Source organism: Protopterus annectens, chromosome 9.part0 (assembly GCF_019279795.1).
Source record: "Protopterus annectens isolate FY-2018-M chromosome 9.part0, PAN1.0, whole genome shotgun sequence".
Taxonomy (NCBI): domain Eukaryota; kingdom Metazoa; phylum Chordata; order Ceratodontiformes; family Protopteridae; genus Protopterus; species Protopterus annectens.
Window position 1 is genome coordinate 801433123 of NC_056743.1, and position 13812 is coordinate 801446934.

Sequence of the window (13812 nt, forward strand, 5' to 3'; positions counted from 1 at the left end):
ACAAATAATTTTCCTGGGTGCCAGCTTGGATACAACCACCCAGATGGCCTACCTCACGCCAGACGAGCAAGGGCAACTGTCTCAATACTTCAGAAAAATGGCAACTTACACCAGGCTAACTGCAAGGAAAATCCTGCAGGCTCTGGGATTCATGGCATCTTGCATCCAACTAATCCCATCTGCAAAGCTGCATATGAGGAAACTTCAATGGTACCTGAAAAACTTATGGTCTGAACACAGCCACAACTTGGAAACAATTATCCCACTCATTCCATGCCTTCAAAAGGAATTTTTGTGGTGGACTCAAGCTTGCCAAAGAAACACAGGTCTTCCTTTCTGTGTACCTCAAGCAACTCAAATCATCACAACAGACGCCTCAGACTACACCTGGGGAGCACACATGACAGATAAGTGCATTCAGGGAAAATGGACCCGAAAAGAGAAGCACCTACACATCAACCAAAAGGAAATGCTAGCCGTGCAAAAGGCTATTATGACCTTCCAAGACCTACTGCATCCAGGCCAGCTATTGATAAGGACAGACAACACCACAGTGATGTGGTACATAAACAGGGGGGGACTCATTCATACCCCCTGTGCAGGCAAGCCATGACCCTATGGAACACAGCACTGGAATTGCAAATTCAACTGCAGGCACAATTCCTGCCAGGGAAGGAAAACACACTGGCAGACAACCTAAGGAGAAATATGACAGATCCACACGAATGGAAGTTGCATCCTCAACTTTTCACAAAGATAACTCAGGCATGAGGACAGCCAGACCTAGATCTCTTTGCTACCCACAGAAATTGCCAGTTGAAAAAATTTTGTTCAAGGACCTATCATCCACAGGCCTGGAAAGTGGACGCACTTTCCTTCAATTGGGCAACATTGACAGTCTATGCCTTCCCGCCTCTTCCTCTGCTGCCCAAAGTTCTATTAAAAGCCAGAGCAGAGAGGCCGAAAATGATTCTCATTGCTCCAGACTGGCCAAGACAACACTGATATCCGCTCCTGAGGAGCCTGACACATTCCCCACCATGGATCCTACCTCTAGTCCCTCTTCTGTTGTCCCAGCACAACTACAAAACCCTTCACAGCCATCTCAAAACTCTAAATCTAGCTCCATGGAGAATTCTTTGATTTCCCAACAGTTTCTCCTCTCCAAGGAGGTACAGGATGTCATCTTGGAGGCCAGAAGACCTTCTACTAGAAAGGCTTACTCCGCCAAATGGAAATGATTTTGTGCCTGGAATCAAGAAAAGGGCCAGAATCCTTGGGTAATAAATATACCTCAAATTTTACAGTACCTAGCTGAGATGTTAAACAATGGACTTTCCTTCTCCTCCATCAAGATCCACGCTTCAGCCATTTCTGCACAATACAACACAGATCCTCCATTATTCTCTCACCCTCCCTTAAGGCAGTTCCTCAGAGGGGCAAAGAATTTAAAACCCCCAAGGAAACCACCAGTCCCTGCTTGGGACCTCAACTACGTATTGGAAAAGCTGACCCTTCCTCCCTTCGAGCCAGCTTCTTCAACAGAGTTACAGTACTTTTCATGGAAAACAGCCTTTCTTCTGGCTATCACCTCAGCACGCAGGGTTTCGGAGCTACAGGCCCTCATGGCTATGCAACCATTCCTCATTTTTCATCAGGACAGAGTTTCCTTACGAACCAATCCTACCTTTATGCCAAAGGTAGTATCCAGTGTAACTTTGAATCAGACTATCCACTTACCTACCTTTTATCCTAATCCACAAAACAAAGGGGGAAGACTACTATATTCCTTGGACATTCACAGACAACTTCGTTACTACTTGGACAGAACAAAGCCATTTAGGAAATCTGAGCAACTCTTTGTGTCCTATGCTGTAGGTGCTCAGGGAAAGGCTCTTTCCAGACAATTTCAAAATGGATAGCCCACTGCATACGCTTTTGTTACTCATTTCATGGAAAAACTGTGCCTGCATGCATCTGATCCCAGTCCACCAGAGCCACGGCTACCTCTGCAGCCTTCCTCAGGGGGGTCCCTACCAAGGACATTTTGGAAGCAGCCACCTGGAGTTCAGTGCACACTTTCTCCAAGCACTATCACCTCCCACTATACTCAAAATCTAGAGCGGGCTTTGCCACAGCAGTCCTGCAGGGCATCTTAGCCCCTCCTAGTTCCACTTAGTGCCTACCACCCTTACTTAGCTTTGGGATTCTACCCATCTGTTATGACTGCAGCTGTATGCACAATGAACATAGTACAGTTTTGTACCTACCATAAATGTAGATATTCGAGTGCTCGTACAGCTGCAGTCCAGGTTTCCCTCCCTTCATCCCCTCTTAGGACAGGCCTTATGACAAACACTTTTCATATAACCTTTTTGGGGTATTTTTTTATGGTGTATTTGCTTGCAACTACTGTTTTTGATTTATCAACATTGCATCTTTGCATAACATTATGTTTGCCTTCCTTCTGGGGACACCTGACATCTGGGGCAAGAAAACCTGAAGAAAATGGTGTTGGCTGCCTCTTTTATAACCCTGACGCACTGACGTCAAGGAAGAAGCGACGACAACCGACGCCGGACCTAGACTTTGGAATTCGGTCGACCGAGGACCCGTCTGACGGCAGGATAACCCTTCTGTTATGACTGCAGCTGTATGAGCACTCGAACATCTACATTTATAGTAGGTACAAAACTGTACTTTCATGGTGTCTGGACATCAACTGATTCCACCCTGTCATCAGTGTCCTGCAGTTGAAGGCAGTTTTCCTTACTTTTTAGCCTTTCAGGACTCCTAACCCAAGGGCATGATTGCAATCCTTGTGAGCAGCATGGTAGGACACTGATGTTCTTCGTTCCACATTGCTGCAGTCCTTACTATTGGGGTAGTCCGCTGTCCAGTCGGCCCGAATACCAGAGTATATGGCTGACGTCGGTCAGGGCGCATTAGACTGACGTCAGTACGTCAGGGTACTAATGCGCATGACCGACGTCATATCCTCAGTCTTTTTTGCCGCATGGTCCGATGCAGAAGCAGTTTTGCGAGTGCAGGTTGGCGTTCTGAAATATTTCCGAAACCGGAGTTTCAGACCGAATCAGAGTTGGCTAAGTACCCCGTTGGGGAACATTTTGGTTTTTTCTTGCCTCAGTATTTAACCGGATGTCAGAAAAAGTGAATAACTGTATTTCTTGTGGGAAACAGATACCTCATAGGGATTACCATACATTGTGTATACCTTGTTTAGGGCCTGAGCACGACGTTGTTGGTTGCCGCTCTTGTGCTAGGTTTAACAAACGCACTATTAAGAGGAGGTTAGACTGTGCCAGGTTAGTGTTTGGGAAGCGTTGCAATTATAAAATGCCGTCGGATGCTCCGACGCCCGCTTCGCCCAAGAAGCGCAAGGACAAAACAGCGAAGCCTAGGGTTGATGAACCGGCAGTCCCGGACGCCGGTTCTTTAGGAGGCTCAGTGGAGCCAGAGGTTTTGCCAGGAGTTTCTATGGAGTCTCAGGCAGAAACTTTACTGTTACAGGATGTACCCTCTCAGGAGGTAGGCCAGGCTGAGGGGGCTTCTCAGGTAACTGTTCTTCCCTCTCTTCCCACAGTAATTAGAGCCTCTCCTTCTGTTGCCAAAACTTCTTTGAGAGGTAGGCCAAGTTCAGCTTCAGTGGGGGCTTCTCCTAGCATTTCGGGTTCTGTACCTAAGAAACATATGCTTAAAATGGCAGAAGATTTGATTACTATGATCAGAGGTTCTATGGGCCCTCCTGATAAGAGGCCTAGGGTGGAACCGGTGTTTGACAGTTTTGAACAGTGTTCAGAGGCTTCTGAGTCTTCTGCGGAAGATTTACAGGAGTATCCTCCTTTTTCTGATTCTGATGTGGATGATGCCACTCCTACAGCTTCTCCTCCTGAGGATTTTTCATTTTCAGAGACTCTGCATTCCATGAGGGAGCACTTTAAATGGGAAGGCCAGGATTACTCTGATTCCAGGAAAAGGCTTAGGGAATTCTTGTTTTTACCCCAGCATAGGCCCTTAGCTATACCTCCTGTGTTGAATGTGGTGGAAGATGTTTTTGCAGAGGCTTCCCTGAACCCTGACTCTTTGCCTCCTGCTCCTGTTAAACCTGATAGGTACTATAGGGTGCCCGAAGCTCATAAGTATTTGTTTAAGAGTCCTAGGGCGGACCCAGAAACTGTTTCTCAAGGGCCTAAAGGTGTTAAGGCCTCTGTGGTTAAAAATCCTGTTCCCACTGATAAAGAGGCAAGGGCTTTGGATAGGTGGGGAAAGAAAGTGTATACTTCTTCCACTCTAGCCATGAGAACGTTGAATTGTCAGTTTCACATGCTAAAATATCAAAATTATCTCCTTTCACAATTGAAATCTAAGGTGGATGCTTTGGAAGGTATTGAGTGTAAAGAGTTGCTGGATTTGGTTTATGTGTCTGAACAAGTGGGTAAGCATTCTTTGCAATGTGGTTTTGATGCTGTACAGGCCTCCTCGAGGGTGGCTGCCACTAGTTCTGTTCTTCGCAGGCATGCCTGGTTGAGGGATCAGAATTTAGCTGAGCATGTTAAGACAAGGATTTTGGATGCTCCTTTACAGTCTGATGTGGTGTTTGGTTCGCCTGTGGAAGCAGTTTTAAAGAAAATGGAGGACAAAGCTAAGTCTATGCAAACTGTTAAAGATTTTTTGCAGGTGCAGCCACCGAAGTTTAGTAGAAATTGGCCTGCTAAGGGGTGGACATATCCTGCTTATGATTCCCAGTCTAGGGGTGGGTCTAGACGTGGTAGGGGCAGAGCTCAAGGTTCTTTTAGGCCTAGAACAGGGAGTTCACCTGCTCAGACTTCTGGTGAGGGCAGGGGTCAGTCCTTTCGTAAACAGACCCAATGACCTGCCTTTTCAGCTGCCAGTAGATTCTCGTCTGGCAGCTCCCTTGGGAGGAAGACTGTCTCTTTTCAAAGAAAATTGGGATTTAATTACTCAAGACAGATGGGTGTTGGACATCATTCACCACGGTTACAGATTTTATTTCCATACAATGCCCCCTTTCAAAGGCATGCCAGACGTTCCTCCTCCACAAAGAAAAGAGGCTCAAAAGCAAGTTTCTCAGTTACTCCAGATGGGGGCCATTCAGCCAGTCCCTGTATCAGAAAGGGGCCTAGGATTTTATTCTCGCCTGTTCCTAGTACCAAAAAAGGGGAACACGTGGAGACCAATTTTGGATTTATCTCTCCTCAACACTTATCTGGACATTCCCAAGTTCAAGATGTTGACGTTACAACAGCTTTTACCTCTGCTGGGCAAAGATCACTGGATGGTAACTTTAGATCTCAAGGAAGCTTACCTTCATGTGCCCATAAGGCTAAGTTGCAGGAAGTATCTGCGGTTTCGAGCTGGAAATTCTCATTATCAGTTCTCTGCATTGCCCTTTGGCTTATCTACTGCCCAGAGTATTCACAAAGGTTCTGGCTCCAGTGATAGCTTACTTCAGGCTACAAGGAATTCAAATCTATCCTTACTTGGACGACTGCCTGATTCTGGCTCAAGAAAAGGAAGACCTTCTACAGCATCTGGAATATGTTATAGCAGTGCTAAGATGCCTAGGGTATTCTGTGAACGAAATAAAGTCCAGTCTAGTACCCTCTCAAGACATGTGCTTTCTGGGTGTGAGACTGAATACAGCAGCCCAGATGGCCTTTTAACCCCGGACAAACAAAAGAGTCTATCACTTTACTTCCATCAACTATCTCATCAGTCCGTGCTGACTGCAAGGACAGTCCTTCAAGCATTAGGGTTCATGGCATCTTGTATTCTGGTGCTTCCCAATGCCAAACTGCATATGAGGAAGCTACAATGGTATCTCAAAATGTATGGACACAGCACTGCCAGGATTTGGACACTGTCATTCAAATAATACCTTGCCTTCAAAAAGAATTTTTGTGGTGGGCTCAGGAATGTCACCTAAACAAGGGACTCTGTGACCCGGCCAGAGGCGAGTCAGATTTTAACGACAGATGCCTCGGACATTGCTTGGGAGCTCATCTAAATGGAAAGTGGATACAAGACAAGTGGCCTGCCAGACTACAGCATCTACATATCAACATGAAGGAGATGTTAGCAGTCCAGTTTGCATTACTGGCTTTCAAGGAGTTACTTCTTCCAGGGCAGGTGTTGATTCTAACAGACAACACAACTGTCATGTGGTACATCAACAAGCAAGGGGAACACATTCTTATCCTCTATGCAGGCAAGCAATGATTTTATGGGAGACTGCTAAGCTTGCAACTAACTCTTCAGGCAAGGTTTCTGCCAGGAGCACAGAACTCCTTAGCAGATGTGTTAAGCAGACAAATCATGGATCCCCACGAGTGGAAACTGGATCTTCATGTATTTCAGAAATTGACAGTGTCATGGGGAACTCCAGACATAGATCTGTTCGCTTCTCCTCTAAACCACCAGCTGCCAAAGTTTTGCACAAAGGGGTTTCATCGCACAGCTTGGAAAGTGGATGCTCTGTCTTTCAGTTGGAAAAACCTTCATGTGTATGCCTTTCCACCTCTGCCTCTTCTTCCAAAGGTGCTATTAAAAGTCAGACAAGACAAGCCAAGGATGATTTTGATAGCTCCAGATTGGCGTCGGCAACACTGGTACCCACTACTGAGGAGTCTGGTAAGGAAGCCTCCATGGCCTTTACCTTTGATTCCTCATCTGTTATCTCAGAAGGACGGTCATCTGCTCAATGCCAAGCTTCACTCTCTTCATCTAACAGCCTGGCATATTCTGTGTTGAAACACAGCAGGTCTCAACTTCCTCAACAAGTTTTAAATGTGATTATGGAAGCTAGAAGACCTAGTACAAGGAAAGTGTACGCAGAAAAATGGAAGAGATTTTTATTTTGGAGTACAGCAAAGAATTTGGAGGTTTCTGAGCCTAATTTGAGTGTGGCTCTTCAATATCTTACTGAGTTATTGGACAAAGGTTTGTCCTTCTCTTCCATTAAGATTCATGCTGCAGCAATTTCAGCTCACTATGATTGTGACCCACCATTGTTTTCGCATCCTTTGTTCAAGCAGTTTCTTAGAGGGCAAAGAATATAAGACCCCACGTAGAGCTCCTACTCCTGCTTGGGATCTCAATTTTGTGTTGGAAAAACTTACTCTACAACCTTTTGAGCCTGCGGCTACTGCTGAATTGAAATACTTGTCATGGAAGACTGCTTTTCTGTTGGCTATTACTTCTGCAAGAAGGGTGTCTGAGTTGCAGGCCCTTATGGCAGTAGAGCCCTTTTGATTTTCCATAAGGATAGGGTATCATTACGCACTAATCCTTCCTTTATGCCTAAGGTGGTTTCTAGTGTGGCTTTAAACCAAACTATTCATTTGCCTACTTTTTATGCAGACCCCAAAATAAAGGGGAAAAGATTTTGCACACTTTAGATGTACACAGGCAATTGCGTTATTATTTAAGCAGGACTAAGGATTTTAGGCAGTCTCAGCAGTTGTTTGTTTCTTTTGCTTTGAGTTCGCAGGGCAAGCCTGTGTCAAAACAAACTATTTCTAGGTGGATTGGGTTTTGCATTGCATTTTGTTATTCCCATCATGGCAAGGAGATTCCAGCTGGGATTAGGCCTCATTCCACTAGGGCTACTGCCACTTCAACAGCATTTCTCAGGGGGGTGGCAACTAAGGATATTTTGGAGGCAGCTACTTGGAGTTCAGTGCATACTTTCTCTAAGCATTATCACCTTCCTATTTACTCTAAGTCTAGGGCTGGTTTTGCCACTGCTGTTTTGCAAGGCATGTTGTCAGCTCCTACTTCTTTATGATTTGCCAGCCTCCCTTACCTCTGCTTTGGGATTCTACCCAATAGTAAGGACTGCAGCAATGTGGAACGAAGAACATAGTACAGTTTTGTACCTACCATAAATGTAGATGTTCGAGGATCCACATTGCTGCAGTCCAATTTACCCTCCCTCCTTCCCCTCTGTGTTTGGGGTGGTTGTGTGGGTGAGGTTATATGTTACTATTTTTATATATATATATATATTTTTATATATATTGTACATAATTTTGGTGCAGGTATTTTGGGCCTTGTCTTTTTAGGGTCTTCTGACATCTGGGGCAAGAAAAGACTGAGGATATGACGTCGGTCATGCGCATTAGTACCCTGACGTACTGACGTCAGTCTAATGCGCCCTGACCGACGTCAGCCATATACTCTGGTATTCGGGCCGACTGGACAGCGGACTACCCCAATAGTAAGGACTGCAGCAATGTGTATCCTCGAACATCTACATTTATGGTAGGTACAAAACTGTACTTTTTACCACTTGTGCTAAGACATAAGGGTAAATGAATGACCCATTTAATCCAGCTGTTTTCTGGTAGCAAGTCATATTTAAAACAAAAGCCAGTTCTCTAACAAGTAAGCTGCTTTGCTGTTTATTGATTTCCCCTCTCCCCGAGTGGCCTCTCCGATCTCGAGTAACTTGGAAGTCACTCTGCATATTGGCTATACCATGCTGCAGCCCTTTTGCATCCTTCAGTAGTACCAAGTACAACAGTTGACTTTTTTCCCCTCATTTTCTGTTCCACGGCAATGCTGCAAGGATGGATGCTCTGGTCTAGAAATAGCCTCTGGACTCCTTTGCACATTTCTTCCTTTTTCCTCTGATGATGGGGTACATCTAACAAGACAAACCTGACAGAATTAAAATACTTATAATAACATCTTACTGTTTGGTAGATCTGGTTCCTACTTCTGTCTTACCTGCTGGAGAAGCCATTCAGGTTACATGCCACTAAAATGCTTTGCACTCATCCATCTATCCCTCAGGCTCACCATGTGGTTTCTGAAGTTGCATTAGTCTCAGTGTTCTTTCCTTTGAGTTCTCTCTGGAAGCCAGACACTCCTAAGACATGTAGATAATCGACTTGTTTCTGTATATGGGCCACAGCAAGATGATTAAACCCTGTCCCAACCATCATAGATTAACTCTCAGATTTTTGATTGAGTACATTTACTGTTTCATGAGTGCACGTCTGGCAGCTGATGTTCTTCATCTCACATTGCTGCAGTCATAACCTGTGGGTAGTCCACTGTCCTCGGTCGGCCCGAATACCAAAGTGTTAGGCTGGCGTCGGTCATGGTCGCTCAGTTCTGACGTCAGTATGCCGTGGTACTAAAGCGCATGACCGACGTCCTATCCTCAGTCTTTCTTGCCGCATGGTCCGAAGCAGAAGCAGCGTTTGCAAGTGCTGTTCGGCGTCCTGAAATTTTCGTATTCTGAGTTTCAGACCGAAAACCAAGTTGGGCTAAGTACCCCGTTGGGGAATATTTTTGTCTTTTCTTGCCTCAGTTAAATCCGGATGTCAGAAAAAGTGAATAATTGTATTTCTTGTGGGAAACAGATACCTCTTAGGGATTACCACTCTCTCTGTATTCCTTGCTTGGGGCCTGAGCACGACGTAGTCGGGTGTCGCTTTTGTGCTAGATTTAATAAGCGCACCATTAAACGCAGGTTAGATTGTGCTAGGCTTGTCTTCGGTAAGCGGTGTAACTACAATATGCCGTCGGATCCTCCGACGCCCGCTACCGCTAAGAAGCGTAAGGAAAAATCGTTAAAGTCCAAGCAGGATGAGTCGTCCGTTACGGACGCCGGTTCTTTAGAAACTACGGTGGAATCTGTGGATCCAGCCGAGGTTTCAGCTGTATCTCGGGGGGGGGGCCTTTAATTTTGCAGGATGTGGTCTCTCAGGAGTTGGGTCAGGCTGAAGGGGCCTCTCAGGTCTCTGTAGTCCCTTCTTTGCATAAGGTGGTAAGGCCTTCTACTTCTGTCTCTAAGGTACCTGGTTTGTCTTCCTCTGGCGTCAGCCCTAGTTCTGCAGGTTCTGTACCTAAGAAGCATATGCTAAAAATGGCAGAGGATTTGATTACCTTAATCAGGGGTTCTATGCCCCCTCCAGATAAGAGGCCTAGGGTGGGGCCAGAGGTGGAAGGATTGGAGCATTCTTCAGATTACTCAGAGTCTTCGGCTGAAGACATTCAGGATTTCCCACCTTATTCTGATTCAGATGCAGAGGATTCTAGTCCTTCTGCTTCCCCTCCAGAGGATTTTTCTTTTTCAGAAACCCTGCATTCCATGAGGGAGCATTTTAAGTGGGAAGGTCAGGATTTCTCAGATTCTCGAAAGAGACTTAGGGAATTTTTGTTTTTACCACAACATAGGCCCTTGGCTATTCCCCCTGTTTTGGATGTTGTTCAGGATGTTTTCTCGGAAGCTTCCCTTAATCCTGATGTTCTTCGTTCCACATTGCTGCAGTCCTTACTATTGGGTAGTCCGCTGTCCAGTCGGCCCGAATACCAGAGTATATGGCTGTCGTCGGTCAGGGCGCATTAGACTGACGTCAGTACGTCAGGGTACTAATGCGCTTGACCGACGTCATATCCTCAGTCTTTTTTGCCGCATGGTCCGATGCAGAAGCAGTTTTGCGAGTGCAGGTTGGCGTTCTGAAATATTTCCGAAACCGGAGTTTCAGACCGAATCAGAGTTGGCTAAGTACCCGTTGGGAACATTTTGGTTTTTGCTTGCCTCAGTATTTAACCGGATGTCAGAAAAAGTGAATAACTGTATTTCTTGTGGGAAACAGATACCTCATAGGGATTACCATACCTTGTGTATACCTTGTTTAGGGCCTGAGCACGACGTTGTTGGATGCCGCTCTTGTGCTAGGTTTAACAAACGCACTATTAAGAGGAGGTTAGACTGTGCCAGGTTAGTGTTTGGGAAGCGTTGCAATTATAAAATGCCGCCGGATGCTCCGGCCCTTCGTCAAGAAGCGCAAGGACAAAACGAAGCCTAGGGTTGATGAACCGCAGTCCCGGACGTCGGTTCTTTAGAAGGCTCAGTGGAGCCAGAGGTTTTGCCAGGAGTTTCTATGGAGTCTCAGGCAGAAACTTTACTGTTACAGGATGTGCCTTCTCAGGAGGTAGGCCAGGCTGAGGGGGCTTCTCAGGTAACTGTTCTTCCCTCTCTTCCCAAGGTAGTTAGAGCCTCTCCTGCTGTTGCCAAAACTTCTTTGAGAGGTAGGCCAAGTTCAGCTTCAGTGGGGGCTTCTTCTAGCATTTCGGGTTCTGTACCTAAGAAACATATGCTTAGAATGGCAGAAGATTTGATTACTATGATTAGAGGTTCTATGCCCCCTCCTGATAAGAGGCCTAGGATGGAACCGGAGTTTGATAGTTTTGAACAGTGTTCAGAGGCTTCTGAGTCTTCTGCGGAAGATTTGCAGGAGTTTCCTCCTTATTCTGATTCTGATGTGGATGATTCCACTCCTACAGCTTCTCCTCCTGAGGATTTCTCATTTTCAGAGACTCTGCATTCCATGAGGGAGCACTTTAAATGGGAAGGCCAGGATTACTCTGATTCCAGGAAAAGGCTTAGGGAATTCTTGTTTTTACCCCAGCATAGGCCCTTAGCTATACCTCCTGTGTTGAATGTGGTGGAAGATGTTTTTGCAGAGGCTTCCCTGAACCCTGACTCTTTACCTCCTGCTCCTGTTAAACCTGATAGGTACTATAGGGTGCCCGAAGCTCATAAGTATTTGTTTAAGAGTCCTAGGGCGGACCCAGAAACTGTTTCGCAGGGGCCTAAAGGTGTTAAGGCCTCTGTGGTTAAAAATCCTGTTCCCACTGATAAAGAGGCAAGGGCTTTGGATAGGTGGGGAAAGAAAGTGTATACTTCTTCCACTCTAGCCATGAGAGCGTTGAATTGTCAGTTTCACATGCTAAAATATCAAAATTATCTTCTTTCACAATTGAAATCTAAGGTGGATGCTTTAGCGGAAGGTATTGAGTGTAAAGAGTTGCTGGATTTGGTTCATGTGTCTGAACAAGTGGGTAAGCATTCTTTGCAATGTGGTTTTGATGCTGTACAGGCCTCCTCGAGGGTGGCTGCCACTAGTTCTGTTCTTCGCAGGCATGCCTGGTTGAGGGATCAGAATTTAGCTGAGCATGTTAAGACAAGGATTTTGGATGCTCCTTTACAGTCTGATGTGTTGTTTGGTTCGCCTGTGGAAGCAGTTTTAAAGAAAATGGAGGACAAAGCTAAGTCTATGCAAACTGTTAAAGATTTTTGCAGGTGCAGCCACCAAGTTTAGTAGAAATTGGCCTGCTAAGGGGTGGACATATCCTGCTTATGATTCCCAGTCTAGGGGTAGGTCTAGACGTGGTAGGGGCAGAGCTCAAGGTTCTTTTAGGCCTAGAACAGGAGTTCACCTGCTCAGACTTCTGGTGAGGGCAGGGGTCAGTCCTTTCGTAAACAGACCCAATGACCTGCCTTTTCAGCTGCCAGTAGATTCTCGTCTGGCAGCTCCTTTGGGAGGAAGACTGTCTCTTTTCAAAGAAAATTGGGATTTAATTACTCAAGACAGATGGGTGTTGGATATCATTCACCACGGTTACAGGTTTTATTTCCATACCTTGCCCCTTTCAAAGGCATGCCAGACGTTCCTCCTCCACAAAGAAAAGAGGCTCACAAGCAAATTTCTCAGTTACTCCAGATGGGGGCCATTCAGCTAGTCCCTGTATCAGAAAGGGGCCTAGGATTTTATTCTCGCCTGTTCCTAGTACCAAAGAAGGGGAACACGTGGAGACCAATTTTGGATTTATCTCTCCTCAACACTTATCTGGACATTCCCAAGTTCAAGATGTTGACGTTACAACAGCTTTTACCTCTACTGGGCAAAGATCACTGGATGGTAACTTTAGATCTCAAGGAAGCTTACCTTCATGTGCCTATAAGGCTAAGTTACAGGAAGTATCTGCGGTTTCGAGCTGGAAATTCTCATTATCAGTTCTCTGCATTGCCCTTTGGCTTATCTACTGCCCAGAGTATTCACAAAGGTTCTGGCTCCAGTGATAGCTTACTTCAGGCTACAAGGAATTCAAATCTATCCTTACTTGGACGACTGCCTGATTCTGGCTCAAGAAAAGGAAGACCTTCTACAGCATCTGGAATATGTTATAGCAGTGCTAAGATGCCTAGGGTATTCTGTGAACGAAATAAAGTCCAGTCTAGTACCCTCTCCAGACATGTGCTTTCTGGGTGTGAGACTGAATACAGCAGCCCAGATGGCCTTTTTAACCCCGGACAAACAAAAGAGTCTATCACTTTACTTCCATCAACTATCTCATCAGTCCGTGCTGACTGCAAGGACAGTCCTTCAAGCATTAGGGTTCATGGCATCTTGTATTCTGGTGCTTCCCAATGCCAAACTGCATATGAGGAAGCTACAATGGTATCTCAAAATGTATGGACACAGCACTGCCAGGATTTGGACACTGTCATTCAAATAATACCTTGCCTTCAAAAAGAATTTTTGTGGTGGGCTCAGGAATGTCACCTAAACAAGGGACTCTCTGTGACCCGGCCAGAGGCAAGTCAGATTTTAACGACAGATGCCTCGGACATTGCTTGGGGAGCTCATCTAAATGGAAAGTGGATACAAGACAAGTGGCCTGCCAGACTACAGCATCTACATATCAACATGAAGGAGATGTTAGCAGTCCAGTTTGCATTAATGGCTTTCAAGGAGTTACTTCTTCCAGGGCAGGTGTTGATTCTAACAGACAACACAACTGTCATGTGGTACATCAACAAGCAAGGGGGAACGCATTCTTATCCTCTATGCAGGCAAGCAATGATTTTATGGGAGACTGCGCTAAGCCTGCAATTAACTCTTCAGGCAAGGTTTCTGCCAGGAGCACAGAACTCCTTAGCAGATGTGTTAAGCAGACAAATCATGGATC

At 45.6% G+C, this 13812-nt stretch overlaps 1 protein-coding gene across 2 annotated transcripts in view; it reads left to right on the plus strand.

Moving 5' to 3' along the window:
* GALNT6 (polypeptide N-acetylgalactosaminyltransferase 6) overlaps positions 1-13812 on the plus strand; it is a 1315790-nt gene that overhangs the window by 127569 nt on the left and 1174409 nt on the right. The gene's annotated exons all lie outside the window — the stretch shown is intronic.